Below are 21,370 nucleotides of genomic sequence, written 5' to 3' on the forward strand. Positions count from 1 at the left end.
AAGGCTCTCTCTCTCCCATTGAGGAGGAATGGGCAACCTTGTTCCCTAAGACACATGCAAGGAAAGAGGTCCTTCCTAAACAGTGGGAAGAACTGGGTTGCTGTGAGTTTTCAGGGCTGCCTGGCCATGTTCCAGAAGCATCCTCTCCTGACGTTTTGCCCACACCTATCGCAGGCCTCCTCAGAGGTTGAAGGGTCTGCTGGAAACTAGGCAAGTGGCTAGTTTGAGTGAAAAGTAATGCCTCCCCCTTTGTGACTTGGGTTTGTATGGGAATATTTTAATAAATCAAACGCAGAAACAATCCTGAGAATGTGCTCTTTAACTACCTCAATTCACTTTTCCACATAATCACCAGACAATTGGATACATTTCTGCCAACGATGAAGAGCCACTCTTCACTTTTCCACATAATCACCAGACAATTGGATATGTTTCTACTAACAATGAACAAGTTTTCTGAAGCCGTCATGGAAGAAGTCGACACTCTGTTTCCGCAACCAGCGCCTCACAGTTATCTCAACGTCTTCCTCAGAAGCATCAGGATGTCCCCACAGATCTTCTTTCATGATTGGGAACAGATGGAAGTCAGATGGTGCTAAATCCGGATTGTATGGAGGATGTTGTACGGTGATGAGATCCAGTCTCTGAAGTTTCAAGTCTGTGCGCTTTCATTTCGGGCGTCTCCATCCTGGGTACCTATCGTGCACAGATCTTCCAATAGCCAAACAAAGCAATAATGTGACCCACACATAATCACCAGACAATTGGATACATTTCTGCTAACAATGAACAAATTTTCTGAAGCTGTCATGAAAGAAGTCAACACTCTGTTTCCGCATCCAGCGCCTCACCATTCTCTCAACGTCTTCATCCGAAGCATCATGATGTCCCCGCAGATCTTCTTTAATTATTGGGAACAGATTAAAGTCAGACGGTGCTAAATCTGGGCTGTTTGGAGGATGTCATACGGTGGTGAGATCCAGTCTCTGAAGTTTCAAGTCTGTGCACTTTCATTTCGGGCATCTCCATCCTGGGTACCCATCGTGCACAGATCTTCCAATAGCCAAGCAAAGCAATAATGTGACCCACACATAATCACCAAACAATTGGATACATTTCTGCCAACAATGAACAAGTTTTCTGAAGCCATGACGGAAGAAGTTGACACTCTGTTTCCGCAACCAGCATCTCACGGTTCTCTGAATGTCTTCATCAGAAGCATCATGATGTCCCCGCAGATCTTCTTGCATTATCAGGACCAGATGGAAGTCAGATGGTGCTAAATCTGGACTGTATGGAGGATGTCATACAGTGGTGAGATCCAGTCTCTGAAGTTTCAAGTCTATGCGCTTTCATTTAGGGCATCTCCATCCTGGGTACCCATTGTGCACAGATCTTCCGATAGCCAAGCAAAGCAATAATGTGACCCACACGTTCTTGCGAAATGCCAATTATGCTTGAAATTTCTCTCCGAGTGATACGACGATCATCCTGAATCAATCTGTCAACCTTTTGCTTGTGAAGTTCGGTGGTTGCTGTCACAGGATGTCCAACTCTTTGTTTGTCACGCAAGTCAGATGTTCCCACCTCAACATCTTTAAACTTACTCACCCAACGATGCACAGTACTCACATCAACACAATCACCATAAACAGCTTGCATTCTCTCCTTTGGGGTGACACCTTCTGTGTCAAGTATTCAATGATTGCATGTTGCTAAAGTCGCATTGACCGACCGTTCCATACTTCGCACTTTAACAACACAACCCTTCGATGCTAAGTTAGTTGCTGGAGGGTTGGACTGGATGGCCCATGAGGTCTCTTCCAACTCTTTGATTCTATGATTCTATGATTCTATTACCCTGGACTACTTTGTTCCTGCCTATCTTCCTACCTACCGTAATTGGATTTACCTATTTCTTTAAAGTGCTTTTTACTTTCTTGCTTTTTAATTACCTTCAATAAAAGGATTGTTTCCCTATCTAAAGGTGTGGTGTTTAAAGTCAGAGGGCTTTTCCTGTCTTGGAGTGCAACACGCTGCATCTACACTGTAGAATTACAGTTTGGCCCAACTTTATCTGCCATGACTCAGTGCTATGGAATCCTGGGAGCAGCAGTTTCACAAGATCTTAGCTATTTCTGCCAAAGCATACTGGTGCCTCACCAAATTATAAATCCCAGGATTTCACAGCATCAAGTCAGGGCAGTTCAAGTGGAGGAAAAATGTGTCTCTGTGCATAGTTGGCTGAAACAGCTTGGAAAGAAAACCATCATGCCAGGTAGCGGGAAAGAGTAGCCATCTTTGAGGTTGTTGAGTTTCATCTTTGACTGCACAAGTCATAGAATCATAGAATCATAGAATCAAAGAGTTGGAAGAGACCTCATGGGTCATCCAGTCCAACCCCATTCTGCCAAGAAGCAGGAATATTGCATTCAAATCACCCCTGACAGATGGCCACCCAGCCTCTGTTTCAAAGCTTCCAAAGAAGGAGCCTCCACCACACTCCGGGGCAGAGAGTTCCACTGCTGAACGGCTCTCACACTCAGGAAGTTCTACCTCAGGTTCAGATGAAATCTCCTTTCTTGTAGTTTGAAGCCATTGTTTTGCGTCCTAGTCTCTAGGGAAGCAGAAAACAATCTTGCTCCCTCCTCCTCCCTGTGGCTTCCTCTCACATATTTATACATGGCTATCATATCTCCACTCAGCCTTCTCTTCAGGCTAAACATGCCCAGCTCCTTAAGCCGCTCCTCATAGGGCTTGTTCTCCAGACCCTTGATCATTTGAGTCGCCCTCCTTTGGACACATTCCAGCTTGTCAATATCTCCTTTCTATTGTGGTGCCCAGAATTGGACACAATATTCCAGGTAAAGTGGTCTAACCAAGGTGGAATAGAGCATGGGGAGCAGGACTTTCCTAGATCTAGACACTAGGCTCCCATTGATGCCTGAGGCCAACATCCCACTGGCTTTTTTTGCCACCACATCACATTCCTGGCTCATGTTTCACTTGTTGTCCACGAGGACTCCAAGATCTTTTCCACACGTACTGCTCTCAAGCCAGGCCTCACTGTCCCCCATTCTGTATCTTTGCATTTCGTTTTTTCTGCCTAAGTGGAGTCTCTTGCATTTGTCAATTGGAAATTGCAATAAGAAGAACCTAGGCTTCAAAGTTATTGAAAAGTCCTTAATGACACGAGTCCATTTCTCCATGGTGTCCCAGTCTCTGGAGAAGTAGAAAACAAGCTTGAAATTCCTGGGTGAAATAAGGAGGCCTCCTTGCTTTGAGGCTCACCCCATCTTGTGGATCTGGCCTTGCCATTACTGGAAATAGGCTCCCCCCATCTCATAGCTCTGACCTTGCCCATTACTGGAAGTAGAGAGCCAGCAGCTGCCCCTCCTTATCGCTTTCCCATCCTGTAAGGACTCTATCTTCTTCCCTTGACCTTCATGTTGGACGTCTTGCAGGTGCAAATGCTGCATTCCCATGGGAAAGTGTGGGTCAGGCAGACCGAGTTCCTGGGGACATAAAAACCCAGCCTGGAAAGTGCGGAACCTTAGACTGCACTTCCTTTCAGAGGTGAGAACAATTCCTTTTGGTTTGCCCACCATTCTTCCCTTTGGCAGTAATATACAATTTCGGGTGTGAGAGAAAATGGGGTGGAGAGCATGTGCTTGCATAGGTTGTTAGTTCTCATTACGACAAAGCTAAGCAAGCTTGCTAAGGTGCATCTCCACTGTACAGTTAAATGCAGTTTGATACTACTTGGACTGCCATGGCTCAATGCTACAGAATCCTGGGAGTTGTAGTTTGGTGATGCACCAGTGCTCTTGGTCGTGCCAGTCAAAGTGGTGTCAAAAATGCATTAATTATACAATATAGATGTACCCAAAATTTTGGGGGGAAAGAGGAGATATATTTATTTATCGTGTCAGTATCAACCAGACAATTGTATTAAATTTGAAACAATTTTTTAACAAACAGGCAAAACAGAGTTTGCAAGCTTGGTGGTTGATTAAATGTCCTTTGACCAGTATCTGGCCACTTGGAGTGCCTCTGGTGTTGCTGCAAGAAGGTCCTCCCTTGTGCATGTGACAGGGCTCAGGTTGCGTTGCAGCAGGGGGTCAGTGGTTTGCTCTTCTCCACACTCGCATGTCGAGGGTTCCACTTTGTGGCCCCATTTCTTGAGGTTGGCTCTGCATCTCATGGTGCCAGAGCGCAGTCTGTTCAGCGCCTTCCAAGTCGCCCAGTTTTCTGTGTGCCCAGGGGGAAGTCTCTCATTGGGTATCAGCCATTTCTTGAGGTTCTGGGTTTGAGCCTGCCACTTTTGGACTCTCACTTGCTGAGGTGTTCCAGCGAGTGTCTCTGTAGATCTAAGAAAACTATGTCTTGATTTAAGTCATTGACGTGCTGGCTGATACCCAAACAGGGGATGAGCTGGAGATGTCTCTGCCTTGGTCCTTTCACTATTGGCTGCTACTTCCTGGCGGATGCCAGGTGGTGCAATACCAGCTAAGCAGTGTTATTTCTCCAGTGGTGTAGGGCGCAGGCACCCCGTGATAATGCGGCATGTCTCATTAAGTGCCACATCCACTGTTTTAGCGTGGTGAGATGTGTTCCACACTGGGCATGCATACTCAGCAGCAGAGCAGAACAGTGCAAGGGCAGATGTCTTCACTGTGACAGGTTGTGATCCCCAGGTTGTGCCAGTCAGCGTTCGTATGATACTAGTGGTCCGCTGCCACGCGTTGCTATGGCCCAGTCTGGTGATCTGGAAAATAAAGTACTGAGAAAGTGTTGGTTTCTAATATATGTAATGTCTTTCTGCTTGTGGGAAAACAGTATTTCTTGCTGTTTCTTTGTCAGTGTTGATGTGGAGATTGTCTAGTTTGCGTACTCTGGAACATGCAACATAGAATTGTCCTTCTTCAGGGATCCTTCTGAAATCTTTAATACTGCATCTATCATATACATGTGTGTGTGTATGTGTGTGTAAATGGCCCTTTGTCAGGAGGGCTTTGATTATGTTTTCTTGCCCTGGTGAAGGGAGTTGGACTGGATGGCCTTAAGGCAGCATTTCTCAACCTGGAAAGTCAGGGGATGTCAGAAGGGCCACCAAAGACCACCAGAAAACACAATATTTTCTGTTGGTCATGAGGGTTTTGTGTGGAGAGTTTGCCGCAAGTCTGTCGTTGGTGGGGTTTGGAACGCTCCTTGATTGTAGGTGAACTATAAATCCCATTAACTACAATTCCCAAATGTCAAGGTCTATTTTCCCCAAACTCCATCTGTGTGCATATTTGTGCATATTGAGTATTCATATATATATATATATATATATATATATATATGAATACTCAATATGCACAAATATATTATATATATATATATATATTATATATAATATATATATAATATATATTTGTGCATATTGAGTATTCATGCCAAGTTTTGTCCAGATTTGGTCCAGATTCATCATTGTTTGAGTTGTCTTTGGTGGGGTTTGGAATGCTCCTTGATTGTAGTTCAACTATAAATCCCAGTTAACTACAAGTCCCAAATGTCAAGGTCTATTTTCCCCAAACTTCACCAGTGTTCACATTTTGGCCTATTGAATATTCGTGCCAAGTTTGGTCCAGATCCATCATTGTTTGAGTCCACAGTGCTCTCTGGGTGTAGGTGAACTACAACTCCAAAACTCAAGGTCATTGCCCACCAAACCCTTCTAGTGTTTTCTGTTCATAGAATCCTAGAATCAAAGTGTTGGAAGAGACCTCCTGGGCCATCATCCAGTCCAACCCCATTCTGCCAAGAAGCAGGAATATTGCATTCAAATCACCCCTGACAGATGGCCATCCAGCCTCTGCTTAAAAACTTCCAAAGAAGGAGCCTCCACCACACTTTGGGGCAGAGAGTTCCACTGCTGAATGGCTCTCACAGTCAGGAAGTTCTTCCTCATGTTCAGATGGAATCTCCTTCTGCTGGTCATGGGAGCCCTGTATGCCAAGTTTGGTTCAATTCCATCATTGGTGGAGTTCAGAATGTTCTTTGATTGTAGGTGAACTATAAATCCCAGCAATTACAGCTTCCAAATGACAAAATCAAACCCTTCCCCAAATCGACCAGTATTCATATTTGGGTGTATTGGGTATTTGTGTCCAGTGAATGAAAATACATCCTGCATATCAGATATTTACATTATGATTCATAACAGTTGCAAAATTCCAGTTATGACGTAGCAACGGAAATAATGTTATGGTTGGGGGTCACCACAAGATGACGAACTGTATTAAGGGGTCGCGGCTTTAGGAAGGTTGAGAAACACTGACCTAGAGCTTCGGAGAGCTTCTGTACAACCATCTCAAAGCTCCCTGCTTGATGTCTTTCATTAGAAGAGGTTCGTTCTGAGTCCGGAGGTTTGTTCCATGCCCAAGCAAGGAGGTGCCTCTGGAGAGGCACACATTTTGCCATGGAAGGAAAAGCAGGTTGAGATTCAGCTTCTTTGAACAGGATTTATGAAGCAAACTGGGACAGGGCCTTATCGGTGGTGGCCCCTCGACTCTGGAACTCACTCCCCAAGGATATCAGGCATGCCCTGACATTGGCAGTCTTTAGGAGGAGCTTGAAAACGTGGCTGTTTCAGTGTGTCTTCCCAGAATAGGAAAATACAAGCACTTTACTAGAGATCTAGGACTGTCTGCATGCCCTACCTATCTCCAAAACATCTATCCATTTTACCCAGTCATGCCCAGCTTTTTAAAATTTTAACCATTACATCTGGCCCTGACATTGGTTTTAATTGCGTCATGTTGTTATTGTTATGTTTATTGCTAGAGTTTTATTTACTGCTGTATTGTTGTTGTCTTGTTTATTGTTGTATTGGGTCTCGGCCTGTTGTAAGCCGCACCGAGTCCTTCAGGAGATGGTAACAGGTTATAAATAAAGGATTATTATTATTATTATTATTATTATTATTATTATTATTGAGTGGGAGGAATCAAAAGTAGGGAAAAATACAGACATTGGGCAAGAAAAGAACATTGTGCCTGGGATTTGAAGGTGACTCCCAGGAACAGGAGAAGGGCCAGGTCGCTTCTTGATGCTGGAGAAGTTTGGGAAATTTGCAGTGTTGCTAGAGGCAGCCTTCTTCCCCTGGATCTCAAGGGGACGTGGCCACGGTGGTCTAAACTGTGGTTACATCCCGAATAGACTACTGCAATGCTCTCTATGTGGAGCTGCCTTTGAAAACTTCTTGGAAGCTCCAATTAGTCCAGCAGTCGGCGGCCAGGTTGTTAACTGGAGCTGCGTACAGGGAGCGTACCACTCCTCTGTTGCACCAGCTCCACTGGCTGCCGATTAGCTTCCGGGAACAATTCAAAGTCATAGAATCATAGAATCCAAGAGTTGGAAGAGACCTCGTGGGCCATCCAGTCGAACCCTATTCTGGCAAGAAGCAGGAATATTGCATTCAAATCACCCCTGACAGATGGCCACCCAGCCTCTGTTTAAAAGCTTCCGAAGAAGGAGCCTCCACCACACTCCGGGGCAGAGAGTTCCACTGCTGAACAGCTCTCCCTCATGTTCTTCCTCATGTTCAGATGGAATCTCCTTTGCGTGTGGATGGGCAACACTCCTCCTGCCAAAAGAACCAGAGACGACACTGACACATAGATGGAGTAAAACATGGCCACAACTTAATTTATTATTTACAGGAACAAGGGGTTGGCTGCCAGGCATGGGTTCGGGATCAAGATCGATCAGCCCGCTGCTGACCGATACAAGATTAAACCGACACAATACCGGGCACAATACCGGGCAACGAAAACGGAACTCCTGGGAACAGCTGTATATTCCCTCCCCGGCCAGTAGGGGAGGGGCAGCAACCAGATCAAGGGCCCATGCCACATGCCAACGCAAGTTGTGACGAACAGATAATAACCAAAAAACTGTAATACTATACAACAACATTAAACATGCAGGGCGGGTGGGAGGACAACTCGAAGCAGGTCTGGGCCTGCCTGGCCCAGCCAGCCTATATAAGGAGAGCGCCCCCCGCCGCAACGGGCCTTTCCCGGTAAGTCGGGCAATGCATTTCTTGTAGTTTGAAGCCATTGTTCCATTGCGTCCTAGTCTCCAGGGAAGCAGAAAACAAGCTTGCTCCCTCCTCCTCCCTGTGGCTTCCTCTCACATATTTATACATGGCTATCATATCTCTTCTCAGCCTTCTCTTCTTCAGGCTAAACATGCCCAGCTCCTTAAGCCGCTCCTCATAGGGCTTGTTCTCCAGACCCTTGATCATTTTAGTCGCTCTCCTCTGGACACATTCCAGCTTGTCAATATCTCTCTTGAATTGTGGTGCCCAGAATTGGACACAATATTCCAGGTGTGGTGTAACCAAAGCGGAATAGAGCATGGGGAGCATGACTTCCCTAGATCTAGACACTATGCTCCTCTTGATGCAGGCCAAAATCCCATTGGCTTTTTTTGCCGCCACATCACATTCCTGGCTCATGTTTAACTTGTCCACGAGGACTCCAAGATCTTTTCCACACGTACTGCTCTCGAGCCAGGCATTGTCCCCCATTTTGTATCTTTGCATTTCATTTTTTCTGCCAAAGTGGAGTATCTTACATTTGTCCCTGTTGAACTTCATTTTGTTAGTTTTGTCCAATCATCTCTCTAATCTGTCAAGATCCCTTTGAGTCCTGCTCCTTTCCTCTGGAGTCTTGGCTCTCCCTCCCCATTTGGTGTCGTCTGCAAACTTGATGATCCTGCCTTCTAGCCCTACATCTAAGTCATTAATAAAGATCCTGAGCAGGACCGGGCCCAGGACGGAACCCTGCGGCACTCCACTTGTCATTTCTTTCCAGGATGAAGAGGAAGCATTGGTGAGCAGTGTTACCACAAATCCAATTTCCTTTAAAGTTTATAAACATGGGTGGGACAGTTCATGAAAATAGTCTTTGCTTTGGGGTGTGACTCCATATGTTGGTTGTTTGTTCAGGTGACAGGTGTTCAATCTGCTTTCCTATAAATATTTCTGGGATCTACACAGCCAGTTCATACAAGAAACCCTCCAGAGAGAGACATTGGACCATCTGCCCAGAAGAAGCAAGCAAAGAGATGAAACCACGGCATCTTCTCTAGATGTTCCCTAGTTCCTTTATTGCCTGTCCTCCCTTCAGCCTGCATTTCTGAGAGCAGACACCTAACAAACAGAAAGGAAAGGGGAACTACCCCAATCTTCAGTTACTTTCCTGCTTTGATATTTTTCATGCTCTTCAATTAATGCCTCGCGGTGGGCTTCCCCAGATGAGGGTTTAGTTGTTACAAAAGTGCTCTTCTGACTCTTTGCAAGTTTGCCACCGCCTTCTTCAACTGAAAGACACAGATCTGGTTAGGATCCCTTGAAATGTCCAAAGTGAGCGAGATTGAGAGTTTTCATAAAGGTCTTTCTTCAGCCAAAAGAAGCTGGGAAGGCCCATTGTCCACGATGGGGGACCATATTTTGAAGATGAGGACTTAAGAACATCCTCTGATCCCATCCTCCTTCCAAAAACCTAGCTGGCTTTGGATTCAAAAGGGTGAGAAGAAGGTTATTCCTGTTCTTGTAGGACATGAACAAATGGATGGAGTCTTAGGTCAAGTTCTACAAGAACAGGAATTACCTGTATTTGGTGGATGCTGGACATCCGGATGATAATGAGATTCAGATCTCCACACTCGCTATTTCCTTAGAGGGGAAGATAGTAGGAACTTTTCATGCTTGTTGTTCTTTTCCAGAAGAACCAGAAGATGGGACTGGTGTCATATTTTGAGCTCTGCCTCCTGGGCTACCTGGCCTTCAGCCTCTCCGTGGAAGGTGAGCATTGAGTCTTTCGGCCAAAGGGTTTGTTATGATGCAGTGAAAGGACTTTAAGGATGCAGTGAAAGAAATGTAAACAAGTCACATCAGACTGATCGTATCCCCTTTTTGATAGGGTTACTACTTTGGTGCATGACGTGAACAGTGTGAATGTAACATACCTTCATGTCAGTAAGAGCTTTGACAAGGTCCTCCATAATGTTCTTGCAAAACGTGGTGCTCCTTTGAGCTGGATAGGAAGCTGGTTAACTGGCTAAACCCAAAGGGTTCTCCTGCACAATGGCTCCTCTTTCTCCTTTCTGGAGAGAAGGGACCAGTGGAGAAGGTTCAACCTCTTTACCAATGATATGATTGTTGGAATAGAAAACACACTTACCCCATTTGCAGATGACACCAAACTAGGAGCGAGAGCTAATACCAAAAAGGAGGTAACATACCTTAATCTCAATAATAGCTTTGAAATATAGGTTTAGATCCAGTCCAGGTTGCTGTTGGTCTTTGCATATCCATGCTCTTTTCTCCTTTCCATAAGGGATTCCTGCCAGGAATCAGTCGTTGTCTCTCGATCAGCCGCAATGTCCTTCTGGAGTCTTGAAGTACAACAACATGTGCTATGAATTTTATGACAATGCTTTGCAATGGCAAGAAGCTGAGGTAAGTCAAAGGGAAGCCGAGAAGAATGCTGAATGGTCCATCTCTTCCTAGAAGCCACAAGAACTCACAGACCCACTTAACATGATGGCATTGGGTTGTTGAACCAATCAGTGAATCAATCAGGTCAATTGCTGACTATCTCCCAATATGAGACACAAGCAAAATATTAATTTTAAAAGAGCGCAGTTCGTGCCCACAACTGCAACCACCCACAGCTTGAAATTAACAACAACAAAAAAGGAAAAGGGGGCACATTGGACTACTCATTTGCATAGACAGGTTGCCATCTTGTTTCCTCCCTCTCTCTTTGCAGAATACCTGCTGGCAATGGAGTAAAGGTCACTTGGCGACCATTGTGTCTGAAAGGGAGGAACAACTGGTTTCCGACTACATCAGCAGGGAGGCCAACACAAACACCGCCTGGATCGGCCTCCAAGGCACAGAGTCTTCCTCCGTGAGCACTTCATCTTCTATCTTTGTCAGCAGAATAATGGCTAGCCAACCACTACACTGGAACAGCTATTGGATGATTGGGGTTGACTTCTATGTTGAGTTATGCAATTGTGCAGGGCTTCCTGCACCTGGCAGGAAGTGTCCTTCCCACACAGGCCTGGCAGGATGCGCCTCTCAGTGGTGGCGCTGATCTCCCATGGGCAGGTGCAGCAGCACTTCGGCCTGGGCCCAGGCTCGTGGCTCAACCAAGAACCTGGTCATGGAGCTGGTGTGGCACGAGTGGATCAAGGTCCCCCACACAAGGGCAGACGCGATGCACTTCTACACCAAGCGCCTTATTGTCTTCACCAAGCAGGGTGATATGGGGTCACGATGCCAGGGCTCTGCCTTATTCAGGTAGAGATGAACCAAACAAACCCCCAGTTTGTGTTAAACAATTTAATTAAAGCAGCACTTACTGTCTAGCTGTTTTAATAGTCCAAAACATAAAGATAGCACTCAGCCACATAATATAAAACAAAAGCTGTCAGCAAACACTGTTGCAGGTTCAAGATAGCACCATAGTCAAAAGGTCCAATTACAATGCAACCTGAGCCCTGCCACATGCACAACGGAGGACCTTCTTACAGCAACACCAGAGGCACTCCAAGTGGCCAGCTACAGCTCAAAGGACATTTTGTATAATGCCTAGTTTTTAGACTTTGTGTTTTTTTAAATACATTACTGTCACGATGCCAGGGCTCTGCCTTATTTAGGTTGAGATGAACCAAACTCCGAGTTTTATTAAACAGTTTAATTAAAACAGGACTTGTTTTCTGGCTGTTTTAATAGTCCAAAATATAAAACATAAAGATAGCCCTCAGCCACAGAATAAACAAAAACTGATAGCAAAAGCTACACCATAGTCAAAGGGTCCAGTCCAGTGGTCAAACGCCAAGAGTTCAGTGAGCAAATTCCAAGGATCAAGAGTCTATACCGTAGTCAAAAGATTCAAGGTTCCAGCGTTCCAAGGGTTCAAGAGACAGGTCAGAATACAGAAAATCCACAAACCTGGGGGGAAACCAGCAGCATCAACCAACAAAATAAGAGAAATACTTCTCTCCTTAAGATCAGTCCCAAGACTAGCTCATTATATCCAGAAACACCCAGCTGCAACCCATCTCTTGCATACCTCCACCCTTAATTGCTTTCACCTATGAACTCTTACTTACAGATTACTCAACTCTTTAGAACTAAGACTTACATTAACCCATCACCAACTGCTAGGCCTACCACCACCAACCACCAACAACTGCAGAACATGATACATGACACACGGGCCCCCAGGCCATCCACATGGCCGACTTCTGGATCACGGAGAAGGACTTAATCCATGTATTTCACGGATTTTCACTTATCGCGGGTGGTCCTGGAACAGAACACCTGCGATAAGTGAGTGAATACCATACCGCCTTAGAAACCTCTCAGTTAATGGAAATGATCTTTTCTCTCTCCTACAGGTTCTCACCTGGGCCTGGATCGATGGCACTCCATACTCTCCTGGATCCGCTCTTTGGGATGGCAGGAGACCCCCCACCTCAGGCTCAAACACCCAGTGCCTTTCGCTCTACAATGTGCAAAAACTAGGAGGTATATATGAAGGCAAATTCCTAAGGAGGAAAGGCACCCTTCACCGCTTAGCTAGGATTTCATGTCCTGTGTGAAAGCAACAACATCCTGGGCTACGGTTGCATTCTTCTCATCTTGTGCTTTTACCTTACAGCTCCTGTGAGGTGGTACCAGTATGGCTGCACCTCAAGACTACCATATGTTTGCAAGTACATGGCAAGGTATCGGATCCAGAGTGATAGCCCATAAATGGGATACGAAGAGAAGACATCTCCTGAGATCCTGGGGGAAAAGTTTGCATCTAGCAACACTGCAAATGCTCAAATGCTCCAGCGTCACGAAGAGACCGAGCACTTCTTCTATTCCCAGGGTCTCAATCGCTACCTTTTCCAAAGCATGCCCAATCTCTCTCCCTTCTTCCCTCAGAAAATGTTTGTGCTTTTGATCCTTCCTCCAGTAATCCCAGTTTGCTTTGTAATTCCTGCTCAAAGAAGGTGAATCCCAACTTGCTTTCCCTCCCAACTTGCAAAAGGTCTTTCTATTAGTCTTCAGAGCCATCTCATTCCCTGGGTATAGAATGAACATCAGGTGGCGAAACATAACACCTTCTAATGGAGAAGATCCCACCCTTGGTCTGAAATCCAAATTTTGCACAGGAGATATTTTGAATCTTGTGAAATGATGGTGTTGTGGAAGGAGGGTGGATTTTTAAAAATCCTGAGAATGCCCGAGCTTGTCTTTTCCAAATGGTCCAACTAGATGAGAAGAAACCAAGACAGAAAGGAAACCAATGAAGCCAATGGGTGGGTTGGGGTGTTGTCCTTCTGGCCGGCCTTTGCCTTCTCTGCTGCCTCCCTCCCCATTTCCGCTGCCTCTGAGATAATAATAAATTCTTTTCTGAGCATAAATTGTTTGTTTATTTATTTAGCATGAATTTATTTATATATAATAAGTTTATTTATTTATTCTAATCAAAGAGAATTTAGAACTCCATCAATGATGGAATTGAACCAAACTCCCACAACCAACAGAAAATACTGGAAGGGTTTTTGTGGGCATTGACCTTGAGTTTGGGAGCTTTTTTTATCGTGTCAGGAGCTACTTGAGAAACTGCAAGTCGCTTCTGGTGTGAGAGAATTGGCCGTCTGCAAGGCCTTTGCCCAGGGAACACCCAGATGATTTGATGTTTTTATCATCCTTTTGGGAGGCTTCTCTCATGTCTCTGTATGAGGAGCTGGAGCTGATAGAGGGAGCTCATCCACCTCTCCCTGGATTCGAACCTGCGACCTGTCGGTCTTCAGTCCTGCCGGCACAGCGGTTTAACCCATTGCGCCACCGGGGGCTCCAGTTTGGGAGCTGTAGTCCACCTACATCCAGAGAACACTGTGGACTCAAACAATGATGGATCTGGACCAATCATGGCATGAATACTCAATATGCCCAAATGTGAACCTTGGAGGAGTTTGGGGATAATAGACCTCGGGAATTGGGGGGAAATAGACCTTGACCTTTGGGAGTTGTAGTTGCTGGTATTTATAGTTCACCCACAATGAAAGAACATTTTGAACCCCACCAAAGATAGAATTGGGCCAAACTTCCTGCACAGAACCCCCATGGCCAACAGAAAATACTGTTATCTGATGGTCTTTGGTGACCCCTCTGACACCCCCTCGTGACCCTCTCCCTGAAGTTTGACCCCTAGGTTGAAAAACACTGCTTCAGAGCCTAGGACACAGTGGATCAATGGATTCAAATTGTACGAAAAGAGATTCCACCTAAATATGAGGAAAAGCTACCTGACAGTAAGAGGTGTTCAACAGTGGAGTCTGCTACTGCCTGGGAGTCTGGAGGGTTTGAAGCAGAGGTTGGATGGCCATCTGTTGGGAGGGATTGAATTCTGTCTTCCTGCCTGGCAAAAAGGGGTTGGGCTGAATGGCCTTTGGGTGCATCTTCCAACTCTAGCCCTGTATGACTTCCTATATCTATATAGATAAAAATGTAATGTTTGTTTGTGGGATTAACAGAACTCAAAAACCACTGGAAGAATTGACACCAAATTTGGACACAAGACACCTAACAGCCCAATGTATGTCCTTCACTCAAAAAACTGATTTTGTCATTTGGGAGTTGTAGTTGCTGGGATTTATAGTTCAACTACAATCACAGAGCATTTTGAACCCCACCAACGATGGAATTGGGCCAAACTTGGCACACAGTTCTCCCGTGACAAACAGAAAATACTGGAAGGGTTTGGTGGGCAGTGTCCTTTGAATTTGGAGTTGTAGTTCACCTACATCCAAAGGGCATTCTGACACTGACACGATAAATAAATAAAGAGCATTCTGAACCCCACCAATGATGGAATTGAACCACAGTTCTCCCATGTCCATGAAGAAATACTGGAAGGGTTTGGTGGGCAGTGTCCTTTGGTTTTGGAGTTGTAGTTCACCTACATCCAGAGACCACTGTGGACTCAAACAATGATGGATCTGGACCAAACTTGGCACAAATACCCCATATGCCCAAATAGGGAAAAAAGGACGACCCAAACAACTACCGTCCGGTCAGCCTCACGTCGATACCGGGCAAGATTCTGGAAAAGATTGTTAAGGAAGCGGTCTGCAAACACTTAGAAACAAATGCGGTCATCGCTAATAGTCAACATGGATTTCTCAAAAACAAGTCATGCCAGACTCATCTGATCTCTTTTTTCAATAGAGTTACAAGCTGGGTAGATGCGGGGAATGATGCCGTGGATGGAGCGTGTCTGGATTTCAGTAAGGCCTTCTTTGACAAGGTCCCCCATGACCTTCTGGCAAGGAAACGAGTCCAAGGTGGGCTAGGCAAAACTACGGTGAGGTGGATCTGGAATTGGTTAAGTGGACGAACACAGAGAGTGCTCACTAATGCTTCCTCTTCATCTTGGAAAGAAGTGACGAGCGGAGTGCCGCAGGGTTCCGTCCTGGGCCCGGTCCTGTTCAACATCTTGATTACTGACTTAGATGAAGGGCTAGAAGGCAGGATCATCAAGTTTGCAGACGGGACCAAATGGGGAGGGATAGCCAATAGTCCAGAGGACAGGAGCAGGATCCAAAGGGATCTTGACAGATTAGAGAGATGATGGGCCAAAACTCACAAAATGAAGTTCAACAGTGACAAATGCAAGATACTCCACTTTGGCAGAAAAAATGAAATGCAAAGATACAGAATGGGGGACAATGCCTGGCTCGAGAGCAGTACGTGTGAAAAAGATCTTGGAGTCCTCGTGGACAACAACTTAAACATGAGCCAACAATGTGATGTGGCGGCAAAAAAAGCCAATGGGATGTTGGCCTGCATCAATAGAAGCATAGTGTCTATATCTAAGGAAGTAATGCTCCCCATGCTCTATTCTGCTTTGGTTAGACCACATCTGGAATATTATGTCCAATTCTGGGCACCACAATTCAAGAGAGATATTGACTCTAAGCTGGAATGTGTCCAGAGGAGGGCGACTAAAATGATCAAGGGTCTGGAGAACAAGCCCTATGAGGAGCGGCTTAGGGAACTGGGCATGTTTAGCCTGAAGAAGAGAAGGCTGAGAGGAGATATGATAGCCATGTATAAATATGTGAGAGGAAGCCACAGGGAGGAGGAGGGAGCAAGCTTGTTTTCTGCTTCCCTGGAGACTAGGACGCGGAACAATGGCTTCAAACTACAAGAGAGGAGATTCCACCTGAACATGAGGAAGAACTTCCTGACTGTGAGAGCCGTTCAGCAGTGGAACTCTCTGCCCCGGAGTGTGGTGGAGGCTCCTTCTTTGGAAGCTTTTAAGCAGAGGCTGGATGGCCATCTGTCAGGGGTGATTTGAATGCAATATTCCTGCTTCTTGGCAGAATGGGGTTGGACTGGATGGCCCAGGAGGTCTCTTCCAACTCTTTGATTCTATGATTCTATGATTCTATGAAATATGAACACAGATGGAGTTTGGGGGAAATAGACCTTGACATTTGGGAGTTGTATTTAGTGGGATTTATAGTTCACCTACAATCAAAGAGCATTCACAAACGGTAGAATTGGGCTAATCTTGGCACACAGAACTCCCATGTCCATGAAGAAATACTGGAAGGGTTTGGTGGGCAGTGTCCTTTGGTTTTGGAGTTGTAGTTCACCTACATCCAGAGAGCACTGTGGACTCAAACAATAATGGATCTGGACCAAACTTGGCACCAATACTCAATATGCCCAAATGTGAACACTGGTGGAGTTTGAGGAAAATAGAGTCTTGACATTTGGGAGTTGTAGTTGCTGGGATTTATAGTTCACCTGCAATCACAGAGCATTCTGAAACCCACCAACGATAGAATTGGGCCAAGAATTGGGCAATGCGTGCCAGGGGACAGCTAGACTATATAAATAAACATGTCATGTTCATTTGTGGGATGAACATAATTCAAAAACCACTGGATGAATTGACACCAAATTTGGACACAATAAACCGGTCAGTTCAACGAGTGACCATCACTCATAAAAACACTGAAAAACACAGCAGAAGGGACTTCAAAAGCCAAAAAAGCAAAAAGGCGCTACAACTCCCCCTGGCAAACAAAACACACTAGCATATCCACGCTCTCTTCCGGACTACAGCTCCCAGCATCCCTAGACCAGACCTTTTAGGAGAGGAGGGTGATCCAAATGCACTGTTTCCAAGCTGAAAGTTTTCTTTTCCTTGGATTTCTTTGAGAGCATCCCCATCCCTGCAGATTTCCAAATTCCTATTCCTAGACTGCAACTCCCAGCAATCCTCCAGATAAATAGATTAGATAGAGATAGCTTCGAGGCTCACACATCTCATAGATCTGGCCTTGCCCATGACTGGAAATAGAGCCAGCAGCTGCCCCTCCTTTTTTAATTTTTAACTTTATTTTTTATTAATTATTTGACACATAGAATCATAGAATCCTAGAATCCTAGAGTGGGAAGAGACCTCATGGGCCATCCAGTCCAACCCCATTCTGCCAAGAAGCAGGAATATTGCATTCAAATCACCCCTGACAGATGGCCATCCAACCTCTGTTTAAAAGCTTCCAAAGAAGGAGCCTCCACCACACTCCGGGGCAGAGAGTTCCACTGCTGAACGGATCTCACAGTCAGGAAGTCCTTTCTCATGTTCAGATGGAATCTCCTCTGTTGTCGTTTGAAGCCATTGTTCCATTGCGTCCTAGTCTCCAGGGAAGCAGAAAACAAGCTTGCTCCCTCCTCCTCCCTGTGGCTTCCTCTCACATATTTATACATGGCCCTCATCATATCTCCTCTCAGCCTTCTCTTCTTCAGGCTAAACATGCCCAGCTCCTTAAGCCGCTCCTCATAGGGCTTGTTCTCCAGACCCTTCATCTGCTCCCTCCTCCCTGTGGCTTCCTCTCACATATTTATACATGGCTATCATATCTCCTCTCAGCCTTCTTTTCTTCAGGCTAAACATGCCCAGCTCCTTAAGCCGCTCCTCATAGGGCTTGTTCTCCAGACCTTTGATCTGCTCCCTCCTCCCTGTGGCTTCCTCTCACATATTTATACATGGCTATCCTATCTCCTCTCAGCTTTCTCTTCTTCAGGCTAAACATGCCCAGCTCCTTGAGTCACTCCTCATAGGGCTTGTTCTCCACACCCTTGATCATTTGAGTCGCCCTCCTCTGGACACATTCCAGCTTAGTGTCAATATCTCTCTTGAATTGTGGTGCCCAGAATTGGACACAATATTCCAGGTGTGGTCTAACCAAAGCAGAATAGAGCATGGGGAGCAGGACTTCCCTGGACCTAGATACTATGCTCCTCTTGATGCAGGCCAAAATCCCATTGGCTTTTTTTGCCGCCACATCACATTGTTGGCTCATGTTTAACTTGTTGTCCACGAGGACTCCAAGATCTTTTTCACACGTACTCCTCTCGAGCCAGGCATTGTCCCCCATTCTGTCTCTTTGCATTTCGTTTTTTCTGCCAAAGTGGAGTATCTTGCATTTGTCAATTGGAAATTGCAATAAAAAGAACCTAGGCTTCAAAATTATTGACAAGTCCTTCATGACATGAGTCCATTTCTCCATGGCGTCCTAGTCTCTGGAAAAGCAGAAAACAAGCCTGAAATTCCTGGGTGAAACAAGGAGGCCTCCTTGCTTCAAGGCTCACCCCATCTTGTGGATCTGGCCTTGCCATTACTGGAAATAGGCTCCCCCCATCTCATAACTCTGACCTTGCCCATTACTGGAAGTAGAGAGCCAGCAGCTGCCCCTCCTTATCGCTTTCCCATCCTGTAAGGACTCTATCTTCTTCCCTTGACCTTCATGTTGGACGCCTGCTCTCCTTGCAGGTGCAAATGCTGCATTCCCATGGGAAGGTGTGGGGCAAGTGGACCAAGTTCCTGAGTACATAAAAACCCAACCTGGGAAGTGTGGAACCTTAGACTGCACTTCCTTTCAGAGGTGAGAACAATTCCCTTTGGTTTACCCACCATTCTTCCCTTTGGCAGTAAAATAACTTTTGGATGGGGTGGAATGTGTTTGCATAGGTTGTTAGTTCTCATTACGACAATGCTAAGCAAATGGGTTGTTGTAGGTTTTTTCAGGCTATATGGCCATGTTCTAGAGGCATTCTCTCCTGACGTTTTGCCTGCATCTATGGCAAACATCCTCAGAGGTAGTGAGGTCTGTTGGAAATAGGACAGTGGGTTTATATATCTGTGGAATGACCAGGGTGGGACAAAGGACTCCTGTCTGCTGGAGCTAGATGTGAATGTTTCAACTGACCACCTTGATTAGCATTTGAAGGCCTGGCTGTGCCTGGAGCAATCTTTTGTTGAGACTGATTAGATGTCCTTGTTTGTTTCCTCTCTGTTGTTTTGCTGTTGTAATTTTAGAGTTTTTTAATACTGGTAGCCAGATTTTGTTCATTTTCATGGTCTCTTCCTTTCTGTTGAAATTGTCCACATGCTTGTGTATTTCAATGGCTTCTCTGTGTAGTCTTACATGGTGGTTATGAGAGTGGTCTAGCATTCATACTTAGCTCCAGCAGACAAGAGTCCTTTGTCCCACCCTGGTCTTTCCACAGATACATAAACCCTTTTTCCTAGTTCCAACAGACCTCACTACCTCTGGGGATGCTTGCCATAGATGCAGGCGAAACGTCAGGAGAGAATGCCTCTAGACCATGGCCATATAGCCCGAAAAATCCTACAACAACCCAGTGATTCCAGCCATGAAAGCCTTCGACAAAACAATCCTAAGCAAGCTTGCTAAGGTGCATCTCCACTGTAGAGTTAAATGCAGTGTGATACCACTTGGACTGCCATGGTTCAATGCTATAGAATCCTGGGAGTTGTAGTTTGGTAATGCACCAGTGCTCTTGGTCGTGCCAGTCAAAGTGGTGTCAAAATGCATTCATGGAATGAGGAGATCAAGGTTGCTATGAAAACTGCAGGGGAGAGAGGGAAGACAACTGGGAGAGGTGGGGAGAATCAGAGAATCAAAAGTCCAGGCATGGGCAAACTTCGGCCCTCCAAGTATTTTGGACCTCAACTCCCAGAAATCCCAACCAGGTCACTTGTTGTTAAGAATGGTAGGAGCTGAAGTCCAAAACACCTAGAATCATAGAATCCTAGAGTTGGAAGAGGCCTCTTGGGCCATCATCCAGTCCAACCCCATTCTGCCAAGAAGCAGGAATATTGCATTCAAAGCACCCCTGACAGATGGCCATCCAGCCTCTGTTTAAAAGCCTCCAAAGAAGGAGCCCCCACCACACTCCGGGGCAGAGAGTTCCACTGCTGAACGGCTCTCACAGTCAGGAAGTTCTTCCTCATATTCAGATGGAATCTCCTCTCTTGTAGTTTGAAGCCATTGTTCCATTGCATCCTAGTCTCCAGGGAAGCAGAAAGGAAGCTTGCTCCCTCCTCCCTAGGACTTCCTCTCACATACTTATACATGGCCCTCATCATGTCTCCTCTCAGCCTTCTCTTCTTCAGGCTAAACATGCCCAGCTCTTTAAGCCGCTCCTCATAGGGCTTGTTCTCCAGACCCTGGATCATTTTAGTCACCCTCCTCTGGACACATTTCACTCTTGGAAGGTCCCTGTGTGCAGCTTAATCCCAGCGTCCAAATGGTGTGGGCTCACCTTAATCACAGTGGTTGGGAATCAATCCAAGATCCCAGTCCTGCTCAACATTGAGGGAATTAATAGCCACTCCCCTCCTTTGCAAGCCATAGCAGCCTCAGGGAGAAATGTACATGTACATATCATGTTGTTTCTTGTTCTGAAATATGAGAAAGGACACGTGGAAGTGCATTCATGAATCCAACCTTAACCTTTAGTTCAGTTCTGAAACGTAAGAACTGAGTCCAGAAAGACATCCTGGTTGGTTTCCTTGGAGGAGAAGACAGTGGGGACTATGTATTGTCGAAGGCTTTCATGGCCGGTTGCTGTAAGTTTTTTTGGGCTATATGGCCATGTTCTAGAGGCATTCTCTCCTGACGTTTCGCCTGCATCTATGGCAAGCATCCTGGCAAGCAGGCAAAACGTCAGGAGAGAATGCCTCTAGAACATGATGGACTGTCACCTTGTCGTGGTGAGGGGGCTTGCACGTTCCGATGAACCTGTAGGCACAACAACTGGAGTCGTGCACTCCCAGGAGTGGCTGCGGGGGAGGTCCCAGACCAAGCACAGTCCGAAGACCCAAAGACCTCAACGGCGGAGCAGGCGGAGGATAACATGGCACATGTTACAACGGCTGCGAAGGCGGAAGAAGGCTGCAACAGACTGAGAAGCCACGGT

This window comes from Anolis sagrei, chromosome 5 (genome assembly GCF_037176765.1).
Source record: "Anolis sagrei isolate rAnoSag1 chromosome 5, rAnoSag1.mat, whole genome shotgun sequence".
Lineage (NCBI taxonomy): Eukaryota > Metazoa > Chordata > Lepidosauria > Squamata > Dactyloidae > Anolis > Anolis sagrei.